General features: G+C 48.7%; 1 protein-coding gene and 1 long non-coding RNA gene across 7 annotated transcripts in view; one reads left to right on the forward strand and one right to left on the reverse strand.

The window, feature by feature from the left end:
* LOC144770238 (uncharacterized) overlaps positions 1-21,661 on the forward strand; it is a 1,037,372-nt gene that overhangs the window by 885,480 nt on the left and 130,231 nt on the right. For both annotated transcript variants that reach the window (XR_013598842.1, XR_013598843.1), the window contains exon 3: positions 12,642-12,767. This is a non-coding gene — a long non-coding RNA (uncharacterized LOC144770238). The remainder of the gene's footprint in view (positions 1-12,641; positions 12,768-21,661) is intronic.
* The window catches only part of RNF157 (ring finger protein 157), a 626,725-nt gene that overhangs the window by 438,363 nt on the left and 166,701 nt on the right, over positions 1-21,661 (reverse strand). The window lies entirely within an intron of this gene.

Consider the following 21,661-nt stretch of genomic DNA (forward strand, 5'->3'; position numbering starts at 1 on the left):
TGCTTCAGTAACTCGTCACACAGCTCCCAACGGCCCTTCCATAGAACCCCCCAACAGAATACAGAATAGAGGAACAACTACATTCTAATTAAACTACAATGAATCCCAATGAATACAACACCCTCACAAAGATAGCGACCTACTGATATTATACCCCTGAGCGTCTCCATGCAATGGACCACACTTGAGAAGCGACATGTTAGCGGGGCTGCGAACACGTAGGCACTTTGGTGCACTTATTGTGGGAGCGCGACCACATCCAACCCTATTTGAAACAAGTGCTGGACGAAGTAGATAAACACTTTGATACAAAAATTCCACGATTTCCTACATATGTCCTTTTGAGCCTCTCAAATCCCCTGACCTACCCACTGCGCTCCCGCAGAGGCCGCCAGATAGCAATTGCGCTAGGCTCAGCAATGCAAAATATACTCACACACTGGTGTACCTTCCACATCCCAACCTTCACCGGCTGGCTACATCGCCTGTGGCATGTACTTGGAATGGAGTAACTGACAATAGCGGGGGAGGGATCCAAATAGAGTGAACTGTGGCAGCCCTTTCTGTCCATATTAGCCACTGAATTCTGGGAAGTTACCTGCCCCCGATATCCCCGCTTACTACGCCTCTCTGAAACGCAACAGGCGGAATAGAGATCGAGACTGGATATAGTTTAGATAGCTTAGGTGGTGGACTTGGAACACGGGTGGTGAGTGGGAAGGGGAAGAGGAGGGTTTATGATGTTTTCGTACCGTTATGTTTTTTCTTGCTAATTATATTGCAGGGAAGGTTTTTCTAACTTGGCACGGACCCATTATCGCACTAAAGGAACTGGCCTAGCCCTTCAGGGTCATGAATTCAGCATTGTTAATGGCATGACGGCTAAACCTGCATGAGTGTTGCTGTATGTGATAAAACAACTTCAATAAAAGAGTTAAACCATAAAAGTTAGTGAACACGTGGACTTATTTCAATCAGAATGGTCCATTAGACGTCGTGTCACAATTAAGTGTACGCGCACGAAATGATGAGGCTGCTGGCCGCGGTTGTTCAGGTAATCTGTATATGACCATACACTTCGAAGCTTGGAAATGTGAATAGTAGCAGTTTGGAGGTTTAAGCAAGAGGCAATTCTGGGGATATTTTTAGAGGCTGGAGGGGCGCTACGCACGAGTTCTGGTAATAAGATTAATTTTATAACTCTCAACTGGGTGTAAGGGGCATCGCAGAGTGGGTAGGGTTTTTGGCACTTGTCCGTTTTTTACATTTGGGTTTCCATTTAGGGGTGGATTTGTGATATCATGGGGTTGACGATGTTTATACTATGAAATATTTAGCACATAGTAATAATTAGTTTGGCACATTTTGCTGAGTTGCTTTTATTATCTGTTTCAGTAGCGCCTGACGAAGAACATTTGGGTTTGAAATGCATTGGGTGGAACGTTATGAACTGGCTAAATTTGTATGATTCATGTACACGTGCTGCGTTTCTAAATCTGGATGGATTGAAGGTGGCATTTGAAAATGTTTATTAAATCATCAACATGGAACTACGCTGTCTCTTCAGTGATTAATTTGAACAAGGATGAACTTTGGAATGAAGCATGGATAAAATTACGGTTTATTTTTGAGTAACTATTTGATTACCATATAAGAAATGGCCTGTTGTGAGGATAAATTCCTATTCAGTAGTGCGACAGATCGGTGCGGAATGTCACATGCCTTTTCTCAACCCTTTGAAGACTACACTGACATCTACTACAAAATGATAGGCATCCCTATCCCAGCAGAGTAGTGTCCTTCTGCTCGATTATCAGTCCAGTTCCCGCTAGCAGTCAGGAGCCAATAACTGTACATCGACTGAATAATATAATAAGAAAACTCAAGCCCATCTCCACCCTACTCCCTCCCCACCCTCCCTGTACCGCTGGTGCGCCCAAACTACTCACAGCTTAAAAATGTAGGAACATCTAACCCCTCTGTTATAGTGAACTCAGTGCCAGCAATACAGAACAGGTTAACCTACTAATATTGGAGTCAAACAGTTGTACCACAGGGTATGTCCAGCGCTACTTTACTACTCCCGTGGGGCATGGCGAGCCCGTCGGGGCTTCCAAGGATGAGGCAACCTCCGAATTCACTTCAGGTACCTGCACTGACACTACCAGCGCCTCCCATGCCCTCGCTGCCTCCAGTGCTTTATCATTATCAGTCCACTTCGCCTATCGGAGCCTGATTGTGCTTTCGCTCGATGGCCATTGGAGTAATTTCTCCCTCCACCTCCTGAAATTGGGCCCTCCCGCTGATTTCTAGTGTGCAGTGATCTCTCTCTTAGCCAGCAACAGGCCTAAACCTATAAACATGCTTGTCACTTTCGTTTTTAGAGGTATGGGGGAAACAAGTGTAATAAACAAGTGCCCTGATCAGGTTCCATATTACGATCTGTGATTCCACAGAGCAGATCAACCACTTCCTCCCAATATGTTCCCAGTTGCGGACACTCTCACATCATATGCTGAAAGTTTGCCCCTTCTAAACTGCAACGTGGGCACTGGGCAGCATCAGTTTTAAAATATAGATTAGATCTTGGCAGGGGTTAAATATGCCCTGTGCAGAATAAAGAAGTGAACCAGTTGGAATCTGACATTCCTAGTGCTTTTCCAGGCCCTCCTAACTAATTGGGCCCATGTCTTCTCAGGGATCTCTTTACCTAGGTCCTCCTCCCACTTCCCCTGCAGCTCCCGCAATGGTTCTAGCCACTTAGTCAACATGCGCCTGTACAGGCACGTAATGGCCTTGAATGTTCCCATAGCCATCACCACATACTGGCATGGCATTGAAGTCTGTGGTTCCGACAGCCACTCCCGCCAATAGCGTTGCACTGCCGAGACCAGGGCTGAGTGCAGTAAGTAATCTCCTCGAGGAAGGCCATATCTGTCCTGCAGGGTCTGAAACGGCAACAATGCTCCGTCTTCATACAGATCTCCCAGCACCTACACTCCTAGCGCCTCCCATTCGGCCAGTGCTGTCCAGTCCCCACCATGCGGGAGGGCAGTACACATACCCAGCGGAATTTCCTGGGCATAAGGGCGTGCAAATCCAGCTCTGCGCTGGCTCCGATTCCGGCACAATCTCAGTGTCCGCTCTTCGCTAGTAAGATGCTCAAGGCGCGGCCGCTGCTGAAGCACTGTAAAGGAAAGTATATGGCGTGGGAACCACCATCCCTCAGGACCATCCAGGCCCCGGAACTCCTGAGCTACCGCTTGAGTGAGCAACTGTAACTGGGCTGCTAAATAGTATAACTTAAAGTCCGGTACTGCCATACCTCCGTCGGCTCTCGGGCGCATCATTGTGGTCAGCGCAACCCTCTGTCTGCTAGTCCCCCATAAAAATCCCCCCAGCCATGGAACGAAGCTGCCTGAAAGTGGAACCAGGCACTAAGACCGGTAGCGTCCTGAAATAATATAGTAGCTGGGGGAGCGCAACCATCTTCAGAAACGCAACCCTGCCCGCCACCGAGAGCAGCAAAGTACTCTAAAAGGCAAAGATGCTCTTAAGGCCTTGTATGGCCCTACCCACATTACCCTCCAACAAATCCTCGGAGGTATGATAAATGTTGTGCCAAGATGGGGCAAACATCCAGGCTCCCAGTGAATGCCTGCGACCTGGGTAGGACCTGCTCCAGTCGAGACCACTGGAAACAGGCAAGTCTTCCCCCAATTCACCCCCAGCCCGATACCCTGCATGTAGTAATTGCTTCGCACCTTCTAAGGCCAAGTCCGAATTCGACAGGAAAAATTAATAAGTCAAAGGCATATAAGGAGATATACTGCATATCCCCATTGAGATCCAACCCAGGATAATGTCTCCCCAATCTGGCGCGAGCAGCCAAAGGCTCAATGGCTAAGGCAAACAACAACGGAGAGAGCGGACACACTTGTCGCGTTCCCCGCCCTACTAAACAAGAGGGGGAGATCGTCGCTCCCGTCCGTACCAGGGCCGTAGCTGACCTGTACAGAATCTCCGTCCATCCCACAAAGGAGTTCCCAAGACCAAGAGCCCTCAGAACCCGGAACAGGTATGGCCATTCCAGGCTGTCGAATGCCTTTTCAATGTCCACCGAGAGGACTGCTGCAGTGGGAACCGTGCTATGATCTTCCCCCGAAACATTAGTTGCCGTCGTGAGTTTCGGGATAAATCCCGCCTGATCACTATGGACCAACTGCACCATATATGGAAGGAGCAGAGTCGCAAGGATCCTACTAAGTATTTTATAGTCAGAGGTGAGCATGGATAACAGGCGATAAGCCGACCTATTCAGGGTGTCCTTTCCTGGTTTCAGCAGAGGGATAATGATAGCCTCTCAAGTGAAGGCAAGCAGTCGTCCCAAGCACCGGGCTTCTTGGAAAACCGCCAGCAACTTAGGGGCCAATATATCAACGTAAGTAGAATAAAACTCTATCGGCAACCCATCCGTACCCGGCGTTTTATTACGTGCCATATGTTTAATCGCGCCTTGTATTTTCCCCACAGTAAGTTCCCGCCTAGTGAGTCCGCCTGTTCCTCCTTGAGTCGCGGCAGACGTACTTCCGCCAAGAAATCCTCCAGCGCATCACCCGTGGCCTGAAGCTTACTCCTGTACAGGTCTGCATAGTATTCTAAAAACAGACCATTGATCCCTTGCTGAGTGTAGACTGGATTTCCTGTAGAGGAGGCCAAGGCCAATATGGGCGAACCCCTTGGGGCCGGGTTGGCCAGCTAGGCCAGCAGTGTGCTCGCCTTATCCCGTTCCACATGCGCCCGCACCAGGTACACCTTGTGGTCGAAGCAGCGCAACCTCTCTACTTGTGATGCCACTCCCTCTCTCTCAGCCAAGACTTCGTCCTGCGCCCCGGGTTCTCAGGACGGGCTCTCTCCGCCTGTCGCAACCATTGTTCCTCTTTTTCTATATCTAGCAGGAGAGTGTTCCGCACTCCTACCAATTTAGTGATACATAAGCCTCGCACCACCACTTTAAAAGCATCCCACTCCAATGCCATGTTTACTGCTGTACCCTCATTATCAAGGAAATAGTGCTCTATGCCTGCCTGTACCTCTGCGCCGAAGACCAGATCCTCCAGGGCCTCCGGGCGTGAGCGCCATGTAGGAATTATAGCGATACCAGAGGGGATGATGGATGGAACGTTTGAGAAAATCAAACACTCACCCCAAGTCAACTGATCTGGGTTTAATCTATCATCATTCTTTAGCTCACTCCACCACCCCAGTTCAGACATGGCCATATGCAATTCAGTCTGACCCTGTGCCTCATGGGAACAGTCCAGCCCGAACTGCCAGGAAGGAATTTTAGGCTTCTCCCGAGCCCAGTATGTTGCCAGCAACAACGGATTATGGTCTGAGATTGTCCGTGCTAAATACTCACTGTGTCATACCGTCGCATGTATGTCCGGGGTGCATAGTATGGCATCCAACCGTACGTATAAGTCATGCAGTGCAGAAAAGTAAGAGTAATCTCGCTCCCACAAATGCTGAGCTCGCCATGTGTCTATAAGCCCCCACTTATCTTGCCAGTCCTGTCTAAGTTTAGCGAGCCTATGTACAGGTGCCTCTGGCTACGGAGGATGAGACCTGTCCATAGTAGTGTCACCACCCAGTATCACCGGGCCACTCAAGTAGGGCGCCAACTTCCCCGATAGTCGGGCAAAAAAGGTTGCCTGTTCCACGTTGGGGGCATACACACTGCATAACGTCACATCCTTACCATCCAAACGCCCCATTACAGCCACAAATCTCCCCTCTGGGTCCACGAACTGCTGTGTCGGTTGGAAGGGAAGCCCAGCCCTAACCCATATTAGTGTACCCCTAGCAAATGCGGAGTATGTCGTATAAAAAAAAGCTGCCCTCTCCAACGCCAAACGCTCAGCGTGGTCAACATGAGTTTCCTGGAGGAAAGCAACCACAAGAAAAAAAAAAACACACCCAACAACCCCTCCCCAGAACAAGGCTCTTAGAATCTAGCACCCATCCAAACTACCTAACCAACTGTACTTCTGGTATCTACCAGGGATCCACTCAAGGAACGAAACTAAGGGGGGTGCCCTAGAGCCGAGAAGACCTGGTCCACAACCCCACTGGATCCCGGCACCGTACCCCACTATCAATGAAGGCTCAACACCTCCGGAAGGGCCCCAGGCGGAGGAAGCTGCTCACTTCCAGTGCCCTCCTGCCCCGACCATCTCAACTGCGGCTAATACCAATCGCCCCCCTGAGGAAAACAGGGGCCACCACATGTCTTAAGGAGTAGCCTCACAAGTTCAGGCATCAACAATCTCATCTGCGGTCCCTGGTGTGATATGCGGCAATGGGACACTGCCCGTGTCAGTCTCATAAGAGTCAGTCCCAGCTGACCCTTTCTCTGATTCGGTCACACCCATCGACACTGCTCCTCTTACTTTGGATATCTCCGTCACTGCCTGCAATGGTGCTGATCTCTCCTTCTCTGTCTGAGTTGTGGTGGGTCCCTGCGCTCTGGTGCAACGTCGTCTGGTGCATCTTGTGCTGTGCGGAAGTTGCGCCTCCAGCTGTTGCCTCAGGCTGCCTCCTGCTTCACCCAATCCCACTCTGTAGGATTCCAACCAACTCCACGCCTCCTCAGGATCATTGTGAAAATACGTTTTACCGTCCATTGTCACCCTCAAGCGTGCCGGTGAGTATTGGATGCCTTAGTCTCGGAGTGCTAAAAACGAGGCTCGATGGCGTTGCACATCAAACGTGTAATTCGGAAAAAGTGTCACATTGTTATTGTCCACTCTGAACGGGCCTGCAGTGCGAGCCTTGTTCAGTAGCAGGTCCCCTGTCCTTATAGTGAAGCAGGCTTGCCACCACCAGCCTGGGCGGTCTTCCGGGCACCAACGGTCGGGTCGGGCCGGCACCCAATGTGCTCTTTCCAAAGTGTAGAAGGGGGTCAGGCCCGCGGGAGCAACCGCAGTCATATTGGCCTCTTCCACTCCTTCCGGCAGACCCACCACGTGTATGTTATTTCCTGCATTGCGCCCTTCAGCCCTCCTCCCCAGTATCTGCAGTCTACGATCGACGTCCGCCATCTGAGTTTCCAACCCTTTCTGGGAGGGTTCTAGGCTCCCCAATGTGGTCTCAGTCTCCCTTACCCGGTCGACCAACTTAGCATGGGCGGCCCGAAGGAGGCCCAACCCCAGTGACACCTGTGAAATGTCCTGCTGCAGCGCGTCCCTGGTGTCCGTGATGGCATTAAGTATCTGATCTATCTGTTGCTGCATCAGCCCCTCCGGTTGCGATTACGCCGCGTCCTGCTTTCGCTGTTCCGCCGTCTCTTCCTCCGGCTCCGGGTGGGCTCCCCCTTGCCTGCCTCGTGGTTTCCCCATTGATCACAGCTCACCAGGATTCCAACTTCGGTACAGTACCTCAGCGTTTTCCTCACCTTGTCTGCTGTAGTTGCAGCCCCCAAGTGGCACTCGCCATGGGGGGGTGTCCACTCACCAGTATCCCTGCCAGACCGCTAGTCACGCTGTCCACTACTCACCAGGGTGCTCCACTTCTCTTTCCGGCACCCCTGTCCACAACACTCTACCTGCAACCCAGGAGTTCATCTAACGTCTTAGTGAGGGGGTCCCCTCCTTAATCCGCCCAAGCTGGGAGCCTACTCAGGTTCCTCTACATCCGCCCACTTAGCCGGTACTGTCCAGTAGGCGCCGCTTGCCCGATCCTCCAAAGGCCCCGTCTGTTATTGTAAGTTGCCACTGAGCGTCCTCAACAATAGTCCATCACCGTGGGCAATCCCAGAGGGTGGCCCATTGTTTCTCGCCGGCACAATGTCCTCCAGCTCTTTGGGCCCACAGAGCAGTGGCCTGGCATTCAAGCACGCTCCCCAACCAAAGCACGTTGCTGGTCCCAGGCAATTGAGGCGCTGCTCCAGTCTACTCAGGCCGCCACCGATCAGGCCCCCACAGGCAACAAGTCTGCCCTCTCCTCCATCGATCGCTCCCTGCTGTCCCTCTTTGCCCTCCAAGGGCTGTAATGGCACTCCTAGCTCTCAGGCCGCGTGCAGGGTCGAACGCGGCCCAGCGTTCCTGACAGTCCTCCACTCGCAGTCGGCCCAGTTCAGCTCCTTACTCCGGGCTCCTGCACCTTTTAAGTCCCCCTCGATTAGGCAACGCACTGGGCCCAGGTGCAAGGGCAGGTACAAATCACATATATGTTACTCTTCCCCGTTAAACTCAAAGTGATCTACCAGTCACTGTTCTTCAACAGCCCAGAGAAGGCCTGGCACTGGCTAGAGGAACACCCTCTGATGAGAGTGGCAAGAAGTCAGGCGCCGCCTTCCCAAAAAGACCCGCTGACACGTAGACACAGACCGAGATCACAGCGCCTCAAATGGAGGAGCACTGCGACCATGCAGAACGAACAACTCAGGGCGACGCCACATCGGAATAGAAGGGTTGGCGGGGTCGAAGCCGAGGGCCTCAGACTCGGAAGACATGCATCATGCGGACAGACCAAGCACAAACCCGGTGTATGGGGGGCCCACCCCACAGCGCTCTGAGGACTGCACAGATCAGGACATCACAACAGACTCTAAAGAGAATCGCCCTCTGCTGCAGAATATTCACCCGAAGGGCTTGAATCCCAACTTCTACAACTCGAAACGCAGGCCATAACGAGCGATGACCCCGATTAGTTCCGGAGATTACAAGTTCTCCGCAGGAAATATTTTGCATTGTCTAAAAAAAGATGGCAGCACACTATACAGGCCATGCATTGGCGTTTATACGACGCTGGTGATAAAACGGGGCGACTACTTGCGTGGCTGAGCAAAAAAGAGCTAGATAATAAGTGGGTAACCCAGATACAGACGGAGGATGGTCAGACCCATACCACTCCAGTTGAAATAGCCAACGCCTTTGCCGGGTACTATGAGGCCTTTGATGCGCAACGCTCGCTGGCAGAGCCAGCACACATAAAAGCATATCTTCAGAACATACAGTTCCCCAAACTAGTGGCAAGCGACTCACTGACATTGGACGAGAAGATAACGAATGAGGAAATCACAGAAGCCATCGGGCAGTTGAAGACTGGGAAGGTTTCGGGAACGAATATGCTCCCCCCGAATTCTTTAAATAAAACGTAACGTTATTTAGTCCTCACCTTCTTCAGCTATTCCTGGAGACGCAGGCGGTCTCCCTAAGGACCTGTGGACAGCCACGATCGTGGTAATCCCCAAGAAGGATAGGCCACCACAGAAGTGTAGCTCATACCGACCCATCTCTCTTATTAACATGGAAACTAAAATACTGGCCAGAATACTAGCCAACAGGCTTACGACGGTAATATCTGGTCTCATACACCAAGATCAGTCAGGCTTTATGCCAAGGAGGTTGACGAGACTCAACCTCCAGAGGTTACACAATTGGCTAGAGGTGGTAAATACTAGGGAAGACCCGCACCTTATCCTGTCTCTCGATGCAAAAAAAGCATTTGACACCATCCACTGGCCCTTTCTTATGTCCATGCTGGAGGAGTACATTTTTCGTCCTGCCTTCAGGAAATGGATTGCCATTCTCTACGAGAGACCCCTGGCTGGAACAAGAGTTAATGGAGTAATGCTTTGGGAATTTTCGATCGGACGGGGTACGCATCAGGGTTGCCCCCTGTCCCCTCTCCTCTTCACTCTGGTGTCAGAACCTCTTGTATGTGTCATCCGAGCGCATCTGGGTATCACGGAATTCCAGGGGAGAGTGAATGAGACCTCTGATGAGAGCATCTCGCTGTATGCCGAAGACATATTACTGAACGTTACACACCCTGAGATGACGCTCTCGAATATCACGGCCAGTTGTGAAGAGTATGGCACTCATGCGTGGTACAAAATCAACTGGGAGAAATCGTGCCTTCATCCAGTGAGTCAGAGGGGAATGGGGGGCAGTGGTTACATTAGCCAGCTTCAGATAGGCCCCAATGGCATACAATACCTTGGGATTTATGAGGGCTCGAGAAATCTGAAAAATGGTACTAGTCCTGCAGGTCTAGTACTTTAAAAAATCTCCTAGACCTAACAGTAACCTTTGTGACCTCCGTCTCTGAAAGCGGAGCAAATGTGACAAGATAACAAGATTTAAAGGCATCTTTATTGCTCATTTGCTTTGTGAGCAATAAAAAGGCCTTTAAATCTTGTTATCTTGTCACATTTGCTCCGTTTTCAAAGACGGAGGACAAAAGTTAGTGTGTTTTCCTACTCGCCAGAAAGGGCGAGTAGGACCTAAAAATAGCTCGACCTCAATAAATTTACCTCGCAAATGCGAGCGGTCGAGTGGATTGGTCAAGCCTTGTGGATAGAGCAGAGGCGCTCAATCTGAATCTTTATAGGGTGCTCAGAGAGTTCAACTCAGACGTAGGAAGATACAACTCCTTGCCGTTGACATTGTTGGGCAGGGCGGCCCTTTACAAAGTGATAGTGCTCCCGAAATTCTGATATGTTCTTCAAACACATATCAATTGATACCAGATGGGATATTCGTTAAAATCGATGACACGCTGAGGGCGTTCTTATGGAATGGGAGACCCCCAAGAATAGCACTAGCAATTCTGAAACTCAACCAATACAATGGCGGTATTTCCCTACCTGATATCAGAGCATACAACTGGGCGGCCCACCTAGTTGTAGTAAATGAATGGGAACATGCGGCGGGAGACCACCCCACATACACGCTGGAAATCACATAGTTTGCTAGACGCCCACACACACACTACCTTTATGGTGGAAAAGGCTCTGCAAAACTCCTAACAGCCACACATATCGTAACGGCAGCATGGAAAAAGGCGGAACAGCAAATGAAGTGGGACAAGCGAGTGACCAGGGAAACCCCACTTTGGGTGGGGGCAGCTTAAAGAAATCACAAAGCTGAGAGGATTCGGGAAGTGGGACCTGCTGGGCATCTCCCAAATTAAAGATATAATACACCGTAAAGAGCTGGTCAAATGTTCCCACCTCCAGATAGAGTATGACATGCGCCAGACACAATATTATAAATACTTGCAGCTAGCACATGCGTGGAAGGCGCAACGTATCGACACAGGTGACCTCCCAGAATATACCCCGTTTTAGGGACAACTCCTGATGGGTGAGATTGGGGAAAGGCAGTCTCCTGGACATACAGAACCATTATCAACAATAAACCAGATTCCCTGCTGAAACTGAGTACGGAGTGTGAGGCGGACATAGGTGAGCTTGACGATCCGGGTTGGGAAAATGCGCTCATGCATCTCCAAGAGATGGCTATCAAGTCCCGCCTAAGACGGATTCAACTCAAATACCTGCACAGAGCGTATTATGATAGAGCCCGATTGAACCGTATGGGAAGGGCTGACACTCCCGCTGCTTGCGATGCAACGGAGCTCTGAGGATACATACTTCCACACGGTATGGGAATGTCCCCACATTCAGTCGTACTGGGTGAGTTTGTTGAAAGAATTAGAAGATATTTTAGGGGCAGAGATACCCTTGACCCACGGTTTGTTTTGTTGGGTATACATACGGAGGTTGACCGCCCCAGAACAAAGTTATTATTACTTAATTTAGGACTAGTGGTGGCTAAACGCGACCTGGCACGAACATGGGAGGCCACAATGAACCCATCCTTGGAAGAATGGAGAAAGGGTATGGACATGTATATGTCAGGGGAGAAGACTACAAATATATAGCACGGGGATGCCCTAAAAAATTCCAGAACATTTGGAAGCCGTGGATAACGCACTATGGTCTCCTGATCGAAGACTCACAGTGATACACGTGGCTGGAGAGGGTACGGGGGGGAGGGTCACATGCTCTCAATCGAGACAGTCCATTTATTGATGACATGTGTATTACTGATGTTGAACAATGCTATTGACATAATCCCAAAGACAATCATGTTCCCTGTACACCCATACTGTTTCTGTACTGTAATGAAGAAAATGCTAATAAAAAAACATTCCAATTAAAAAAAAAGTCAGGAAATCCTGATCTCAGAAAGTTTCTAGACTCTCTGATGTCGTAAGGTACTCAACCACTTCAAATGTAAAACCTTTCTGCCACTAGTTGCTTACATTACACTGTTAACTAACTCTTCTCAGTAGTGCGGTAGAGCTCACTGTTGAAACGCTAACACTCACATTCTGATGTCAACTTAAAAGAGGGCACTCCACATAAATCAACTGAAGCGGCAGGTGAGTTTTCTGGAACTGAAGTCACTACTACTTCTCTCAAGAACAGTTATCCGTACACAAAATCACAACAGAAGTGCAGTATTCAATTTGAACTACCAGGTAGTGGCATGATGTTATTCCCTGTGTCAATTAGGCTTGCAGCTGTGGGAGTAAATCCTTTAAATCAATACCATCACCTTCTCTTTGGATTGGGAAATGAAGCCTCTTTCTCTCTAAGAGCCCAGCCAAAGTGAACACTATTGACAACTCTAGCACTATGAGATCCTTAATTGAGAAGTCAGCTTTGGCAACAACTCTCTTATGTTAGGCAATGAATCAGCCAAACCAAAAGGTACAGAAAATTCTTCTTGAGGACTTTGAGTTGCTGCTGAATCTGCCTCTTACCTCTACCCTTACTACCACAGATTCATCGGAGAGGCCCGTAGGACCCCTATTGCCGGGAAATCTCGATTTGCCTGCAGGCCATGGTAATGCCGAAATTTTCCATCCTGCCGTGACCTCAATATTTTGTATAGCATCACACTATGGCTGTAAGTACAACAGGTATTTTTTTATTAATTGACATAAACACATTATTTCTGGTTTTGGTGCACTTCTTGAGCAGCAGATTCAAATGGGCAAGTAAAAAGTAACTTACCTTCAGGAACAATATATCTAGTGTATACTGTTACTTCTCGTAGATTACTCTCCTTATGATTGTCTGCCATGCACCACGCTGGATCTGGAAACTTTCTCCAGTGCCACAAGACCTGCCCAGGATGCAACTAAAATGGGCCACATCAACTAGCATGCTTGCATCAGTTCAGGTACTTTTTCAGTGCCCAATCAAGGTGTTTAAAGAGGAAGTGAGAGCATATAAATGCCAGTGAGAATAACGGCAGACAACCCACTGCACACACACTGGGATCTTATTAATAATGACACTAACTCAGAGGCAGAGGGAAGGAAGGTAGTGAGGAATCTGCAGAAGATTTAAGATCAACCAGAAATTTTATTTCAGTAAGTAATTTATTCTTGTGATGGATATTCTTCCTGTAGATTCCTCCCTCTAAGAACGAATCCCAAATCAATAATCTCTAGTAGGTGAGACTGTGTAGTGATCATTAACCAAAGAAATCAGGAAAACAGCCTTGGCTAAATACCCATCACTGCAAGCAAAAGGTGTGAAAAAATAATGCTCAGCAAAAAGATGCAAGGATAACAGCATGCCATTCGGCAAATATCAGCTACCAAAACACCCCTGGAGAGGCCAGCAGAAGGCGCCACGTCCCCATCGAGTAGGCATAAATGCAAGTCAAAGGGTCTTTCTTGGCCAAGGCACAGTGGTTCTTAGATAATGCACTTTAGCTCCATTGAAGCTCATTAAGAGGTCATCCGGGAACTCTGTCCTGTCGTGAGCAGTCACTAGAATAAGACATTGCTCACCAGGGGTGGAGTCTATTGTCCAGTCTACATTGTTAATTCTCCTCTTTGGTAAGGTGAGGAGGGAGAGAGGAAGGATGGAAGATTGATGGGTTGGCTCATGCAAAAGGTGGACAACTTTTTGGAGACATGCAGGGCACGAAAACAGTTTTCAGTACTAGTAGAATAATTGGGCAACAGTGCATTGGTTTCAATAGACATGCAATGAGAAACGTGAGGGTGATTTTAAATCCTACATGAAACATGAATGGAGTGGGAGGAAAAAAGTAAAGCAAACCTTTCAGAAAGAGTGAAGGAGGGCAACTTCAATGAAGATGGTTGGTCAGGGAGGCTCACAAAAGTAGAGAGGGCATTCAAATCGCCTCCTGCCAAGCCCTGTTGGGCAAAAAATACCGAGAAGCACAGAATATCAGAGGCAGGAGACCCAAACCTTCTGATTCACACCGCTCAACAAACTTATTCCAGCAGCCCACATAAATGTATTTTGTGCCAGGTTTCCAGACAGCCAAGCGGACATCTAACTGGTCATTGCGTAAGTGGCATGGAAGAGGGGATGAAAGATGCTTTGAGGTAGCAGAGCCAGCAGAGTGTGGCGAGGACTGAAGCAGCTGCTTTTGATATAAGTATCTCTGGATCCACCCCTACCCCGAAAGGAGTGATAAATCTGCTGGAGTGTTTGGATTGGTTGCAACAGCCTTTCCTGACAGGACTGTTGTGCCTTGGAGAAGCCCCAAATATTTTTACAATATTGGTGGATCTTTTTGCCGGTTAGGCAAGACCCTGCTAGCAATTGCATATCTGTTGTTCTAAGGAGTTGTTCACTGTCAAAGAGCATGTTCATTGAAGTGGCTTGAACAACTTCCAAGAAGCATTTGGAGCTCATACATGCATAGTGGCACAGAGTACCATCCTTGGCCATAAAGCGAGCAACTGTATCAGCAGAGTTCAAGCCACACTTTAGGATTTGGGTGTGCCTAAGCTCTTAATGACCAGCTCTGAAAATAGCATTTTGATGTGGTGATACCAGTAACTGTTGGTAACTCCAACAAAGCATGAACGTAGCAACAAGAACGTACATGGCATTAAGCCATGCAAACGCTGCTAGAGGCAAACTTTTGGCCAATAGAGTGAATCCTCTTAGACTTAAGGTCTGGTAGGCTGGAGGAAATGCAATAGTGTTCAGTTTAGTGGAGACAATTGAACCACCAGGCTTTCTAGAGATGGGTGCAACAACAGAAACTTTGGGTCCAAGGTCTGGTGTGTCATTATGCAATGATACTGCAGCATCCGATAAGTATTTCTATGAGACAGCCAGCCCAAGCAAAGGGTGCGTTAAAAGGTAGTAGAGACATGGACAGCCCAGAACATTACTGCAAGATATCAGTCAAGTCAGTCTTTTAGATCTGTCGGCGGCCTTCGACACGGTCGACCATGAACTCCTGATCGACCATGTCGGCAACGCAGGCATCCGGGGCCTGGCCCTTAAGTGGATTTCTTCCTTCCTACATGGACGCTCCCAGGCAGTCCGATTGGATAATTTCACGGCAGGGAATACAAAGTTGACCTGTGGGGTCCCTCAGGGCTCTGCCCTATCGCCCCTTTTGTTTAATTTATATATGCAACCCCTGATGGTATCTCTACGTAACTGTCCTGTTACAACCTTTAACTACGCAGATTACCTCCAGCTGATATTCCACATAGATCCCTCCAATACATCCATTAGTAACTTCCAATCCACTATGACGTCTATCAGTGAATGGATGTACTCTAGCCAACTAAAGCTCAACCCGGATAAAACCGAGCTTGTTCTAACAGGGGGATCCTCCAACCACTGGAACCCCGGTTTCTGGCTTCCTTCTTTGGGTACCCCCACCCCCAACCAGTCAACTCTGTTAAAAGCCTTGGAGTTATCATCTGTAACGACCTGTCCCTGAAGCCTCAAATCAATGCTGTAGTCTCCTCCTGCTTTTTCCATCTTCGCAGAATCTGGAAAATTTGTAGGTTTTTGACCACAGAGGCCCTTACTCTTGTCATCTTGGCACTGGTCACCTCTCGCCTCGATTACGCGACTGCCCTTTATGTTGGCATTCCAGCATACCAACTTCATCGCCGCAGCTCGTCCAAAACCAGGCAGCTAGGCTCATTTTTCGCCAACCTAAACATCACCATGTCACTCCCTTGATGAAGCGCCTTCATTGGCTTCCAGTGGCTAAATGCGGTGTATTCAAGCTGGACTGTACCATCTTGAAGGCCCTTGCTAGCCAAGGCCCTGCCTTCATCTCTTCTAGAATTCAACGCTACGTCCCCTCTCGGGAACTCCGTTCCTCTCACCTTCACCTGCTCACAATCCCCACTTTTAAACGGAAAAAAAACGGCGGCCTTAGGTTTTCCTTTTTGGCCCCCCCGTTTCTGGAACTCCCTTCCTAACAACCTGAGATTTGTATCATGCTACACTCAATTCAGAACTCTCTTTAAAACTCTTCTCTTCTCACAAGCCTATGATTAATCATCCCACTGCCCTCCACGGTCGCAGCCTTCTTGTCCTCAGCGCCATGAAACCGCTTGGTGTAAGTGCGCTCTAGACATATTTTAACATAACTTTGCCTCAGAGGTGGTCAAGGATAATTTCACAAGCTCTGTAGTTTTCCATACCACTAAGGTGAAAGAACTGACTTCCTTTGAAGGAGGCCCTGAGGGTACAGCAGTGCCACTTAGGAAAGTTGGAGAAGTAATGAGGCCACTTGCATTTTATAAGATGAGGAAAAAGCCAACATCAGTATTTTAGGAGTGGAAGAGGTTATAAGCCTCTGAGGCATCCTCCTCTGTGCAGTCAGTCTTTTTCCCTCATTGATGTAAAATGTTTTTCCATCCAATCAAATCTCTGGGGTCTAGGGAGGTGACTTGCTAGCAGTTTGTCATGAAAATAAACAAGAATCTAATCTTGTATTGCTTGGAGAATAGCTGCTGGCAAAGATGGACGTGGCACAGTCATAAGGGGTGCGGACAACCACTGAAGTGGGGCCATACGTTATATGTACAGCAAAACATAATTAAAAGCTTTGACCTGTGCTGGGTCACAAGTGGAGCTGGGAACTCTAGCATCATTTTGTTTTTCTTATTTTATTGCAACCAGCTCCAAAGACAAAGAAGAAACCAATACCGGAGAACATTTTCTCTGAATGGTGCCGGAGCAGGATCACTTCCTTGTAGAAGACCTCTCTTTCCTACAGTGTTTTTTTGAGAGAATATACCTTGTCAGGGAGCAATGTGGAGGCGTTCCTGTGAGCCTTGCCAAAAATAAACTACCCATTCATTCTTGGATGCTTGGATGCTTCAAAGAGTTCAAGTCACAGGTCCATTGATTGTGGTCGAAGCCAGGATACCACATGCAGATGCCATGCAGATCTGCCAAATAAATACCCCTTAGTTTTAACAGCATATACAGTAGGGTTTGAACTCTAAAAAATTGGAGTTACCTGATGTAACAAACAGTCAAAAGTAGAACATTTGCATCAATGAGGTGTGGAATAACAGGTAACTATGCCAGTTGGCACCTCATATGTTCTGATGTCACTCCTGGGCAGGCGATGTGACTGAAACCACATGGTTCCACCCAGCAGAAATGGGGAGCTATTGCTGGGGTACCGTTTCCAAATCCAGCCTGGTACCTACGGGGTATTCATAACCTGAAGAATTTACAAGTAGAATTATCCATGAGAAGGCAAGGTGGCATGATTTTATTTAGTTTTCCCCTATAGTGCTCCAGCACCCAAGGGTATTTAATAGACCAAGAGTTCCGCTAACCCACTGTCATGAGCAGAGAATTAAAAACTACAAGATTAATAATGCACAAGGCATTCTGGAGGTTTTTGGAGCTTCAATCATAAAAGCTCAGTTCCAATTTTGTTTTGAGATAGTCTGTATAGTTCTTTTTTTTTTAAGTTGTATTCATATCTTTGGTAAAAGCATTCTGGGATCCTCCAGACGTGTGCAGTTTAATCCCAGGTTATGAAAATAAGGACGATCCTTGAAGAAAAAACACAGCAAGCTGAACAGTTGAGTTTGAAATTACTTCAAAACTGGGCTCTACTCTCATAGCCAAACCATGAATTTGGATTAGCTTCATCAAGACAGATACACCATGTACAACAATTCTACCAAAGCCCTTAAAAATCCAGAACAAGTGCCTTTCTATCTGTTCTAGTGGTGCCTAATGGCAAAGACCGTTAGATTAATCAAAACACTTTATTTCAATGATATGGCTCATACATTCACACCTCTGCCAGTGCATCTCACTAGTGACCTGCATTGGTACCCAACAAAATACCTTCCGCAACGCCTTATCTAGTAGAGACAATATCTTGCTGCAGATGCTTTACCTTTGAATTCCCTTAGGCATCAGACTGGATCCGGAAGATTTTTCGTAAGCACTACCCTGCGCGCCAGTAGAGATATCGCTCTGCTCCACGTGGCGGCAGCGTCCATGTCGGAAGTGACATCCGCGTCACCTGTATAGGTGCCACCTCAGCACGCTGATATAAGTCTGTTACTTTTCATGACTTTGCACGCCAGAAACGCAGAGCCATGAAGTGCAAGGACATCGTTGTGTCCAAACTAGGGCCCTGACCCTAGAAACTTGTCCGTAGAGCTGGGAGGATGGGTGTGTCGGTAAGGAATCTGCAGCTAGGTATTGTCTGTACAAAATAAGAAGTTACTGAAAGTATGTAACCTTTTCATCTGATAGAGACATCTAGCCACAGAACCTTATCTTGGACTAGATACCCAAGCAATACCATCCTAGGAGGCCAGTCTGCGGACAAATTTAGAAGAAGCCCTGCAGGACCGAAAGGTAAAAGTACCCCTGCCTGCGGACCCGACTGTCCAGGAAAAAATGCTAAGTAAATGTGTTCCAGGTAAATCCACCTTGCTGCCTGACCGATTTCCAAGACTGGAACTTCACAGGCTAACGCAATGGGCACAGGCTTAGCTCTAGTGGAATGAGCTCTTAAGCTTTCAGGAGACTACTTCTTTGCCAGTGCATAGCAGAGCTTGATGCAGAGAATAATCCATTGAGAGAATGTCTGTTTCTGCAAAGCCCGACCTTTCTTCGCACCAACATACCCCAGATGGTGGAGTTGCTCATTTTCTTTAGAGGGATGCAGAGGAGCATAGAAAGTGGGCAAGGTGGCAGATTGGCCCATATGAAATGGTGTTCCCAGTTTTGGCAGGAAAGAGGGCCTAGTGCGAAGCACCAGTTTGTCCGGAAAAACTGCTAAGAAGGGAGGCTTAGATAATAAAGCATGCAGCTCACTCACCTTCTTGGTCGATGTAATTGCCACAAGAAAGGCTGTTTTGATGGTGAGCAGCCCGAGGGGACAATTGTGGAAAGGCTCAAAGGGAGCACACATCAGAAATGTGAGATTCAAGTTAAAGTCCCACTGAAGGGGGAAGGTGGGAACATATGTACAAGACCTTTTAGAAATCTATTTACAAGGAGACATTTAAATAAGGGTTGGTCAGGCAGGTGGTCGCAGCTCATTTCAATGTGCCCAGAGCACAGCCCTGCTGGAATATGGTCAAAATAAAAAGTAAGATATCAGAAAGGGAAGCAGAAAGAGGGTCAATAGACTTTTCTGTCCAATATGATGCAAACTTTTCCATCGGCAGCCGTAAACTGTCTTGGTGGAGGATGTCTGGCTGCCAGAATAACGTTACAGACTTCGGGAGGAATGTCGAAGGTTATCAACTTCCACCGCTCGGTTTGGGTGGCGGACTCTCCCCTGCTGCTGCGACAGAAGATCCTCCTATAGGGGCAATCGGATTGGAGGATCGATGCTCATGTTCAGAAGCTTAGGATACCAGATTCTCTGTACCCAGTCCGGAGCCATAAGTATAACTTGGACCCAGTTGTTCGTGATCTTCTTGAGAACACTGGGCAGGAGTGGTTTGGGTGGAAAGGGGTATAGGAGGCCTGAGCTCCACAAGGGACAAGCAGGGTCTCCAAGCGAGAGCCACCATGGAAACTCCAGCATGCAAAACTGCTGACATGGTGCGTTCCCGGCGGAGGTGCACAGATTTAACCAAGGATCCCCCTACTGTTGAAAAAGACCTTGTGCCACCTCTGGGTGGAGACATAATTCGTGATCTGCTAGGTATTGACGGCTGAGTTTGTTCGCCCTGGCGTTCAGGAAACCTGCCAGGTGTTGAAACACCACGGATATGCCCTGCTGTTCCCGCCAAGTTTAGAGATGCTGGGTATCTTGACAATGGGTCCACAACCCCACCCGCCCTCTTTGTTGCAGTACCACATGGCAGTGGTGTTGCCCGTGAACACTTGTAGCAGCCTTCCCTTGATGGAGGATAGAAAGGCCTTCAATGCCAATTGGGTTGCCCGGAGCTCCAGCATGCTGATGTGGAGGCTGGATTCCACAGTAGACCAGAGTCCTCTGATCTCCACCTCTCCCAGATGGACACCTCATCCCAGGACTGACACATCTGTCACTCCAGTGAGATCTGGCTGGGGAATTAAGAGGAGTCTGCCACTGACCAAATTGTGGTTCATTAGCCACCACTGCAAATCCTTTGCAGTTCCCTCCGAGATCTGGACTTTGACGGAGAGATTTGCCTGATGCTGCTCCCAGAAGAATTTCATGTCCCACTGCAGAGCCCACGTGTCATATAGCATGTGTCACTATCCAGATGCAGGAGGCCATGAGGCCCAGCAGCCTCAGAGTCAGTCTCACCAAAATGCAGAATAGAGGCTGAAACATCGGTATCATAGCCTGAATAGCCTGGACTCGCCGCTCAGGTGATAAGCCCGAAACGGCACTGAGTCCATAAAAGCTGAATTCAAAGGGAGAGTCTGAGAGGGAGTCAGGTGTGAGTCCAGCATGTAGATAGTGAACCCAAACTAACGCAAGAGGTACGCGGTAGTCTGGAGAGAGATGGAAGATGACAGCATGGGGCAAGCCCGCCTACAGCAGTCAGTTGTCGAGATAGCAGAAGACTAGCACCTCTGCTCTGCACAGATGAGCTGTGACCACCGCAATCACCTTGGTGAACACCCGAGGGGTGCTGGTAAAGTCAAAAGGGAGCACAGTGAACTGCAAATACTTGTGGCCTACCGTAAACTTCAGATAATGCTGATGGGCCAGCAGGACTAATATGAAACTAGGCGTCCTGCAAGTCCAACGTTACCATCCGGTCTCCTGGATCCAGAGCAGGCAAGACCTGAGCCAATGTGAGCATCTTGAATTTCTCCTTTTCAAGGAAGTAGTTGAGGGCTTGGACATCCAAGATAGGAAGGAGGCCTTGTCCTTTTTCAGAACCAGCAAGCAGCGGGAATAGCAACCAGAGCCTAGTTCTACCCTCTCTATGGCTCCCTCAGCCATGACTTCCTCTCGGACCAGAGATAGAAGATCCCCCGTCAGCTGGTTGTAAGATGGAAGCATGGACAGAGAGGTAGTCTTGAAGGGGAGGGCGTACCCCATCAGACGTTCTGCTGAACCCACCAGTCCAATGTTATGGACAGCCAGTGGTGGAGGTGATGGCGGAACCCAACACCAACTGGATGCTCATAATCTAAAAGGGCGGGACTAGGAGGGTTTGGAGGCTGCAGCTGCCGGGGGTTGGTGACTTGACCAGACCTCTGGCTAGCTAAACCACAAGGCCAGCAGGAGCCATGCCCTCGTCCACGCAGAGGGAGGGAAGCTTAGCGGCTCGTGGCTGGGGTAGCGTTGGCGCGGTTGAAATGTCCTACCATGACCACGAAAGGAGTGAAAGACAGACTGGGAACGTGGAGCCACTGAGAGGCCCAAAGACTTGCCCATAACCCGCAAGTCCTTAAGGCACTTCAGCGCAAAGTCTATATTGTCTCCGAAGAGATGGGTGCCATCAAAGGGCTTGTCCATGAGGGAAGCCTGAACATCCCCCGAAAAGCCAGATGTTCTCAGTCAGGAGTGGCGTCGGAGTGCCACCTTCGACGAAACCACTCTGCCTCGCG

The sequence above is a fragment of the Lissotriton helveticus genome, chromosome 7 (genome assembly GCF_964261635.1).
Source record: "Lissotriton helveticus chromosome 7, aLisHel1.1, whole genome shotgun sequence".
In the NCBI taxonomy this organism is placed as follows: domain Eukaryota; kingdom Metazoa; phylum Chordata; class Amphibia; order Caudata; family Salamandridae; genus Lissotriton; species Lissotriton helveticus.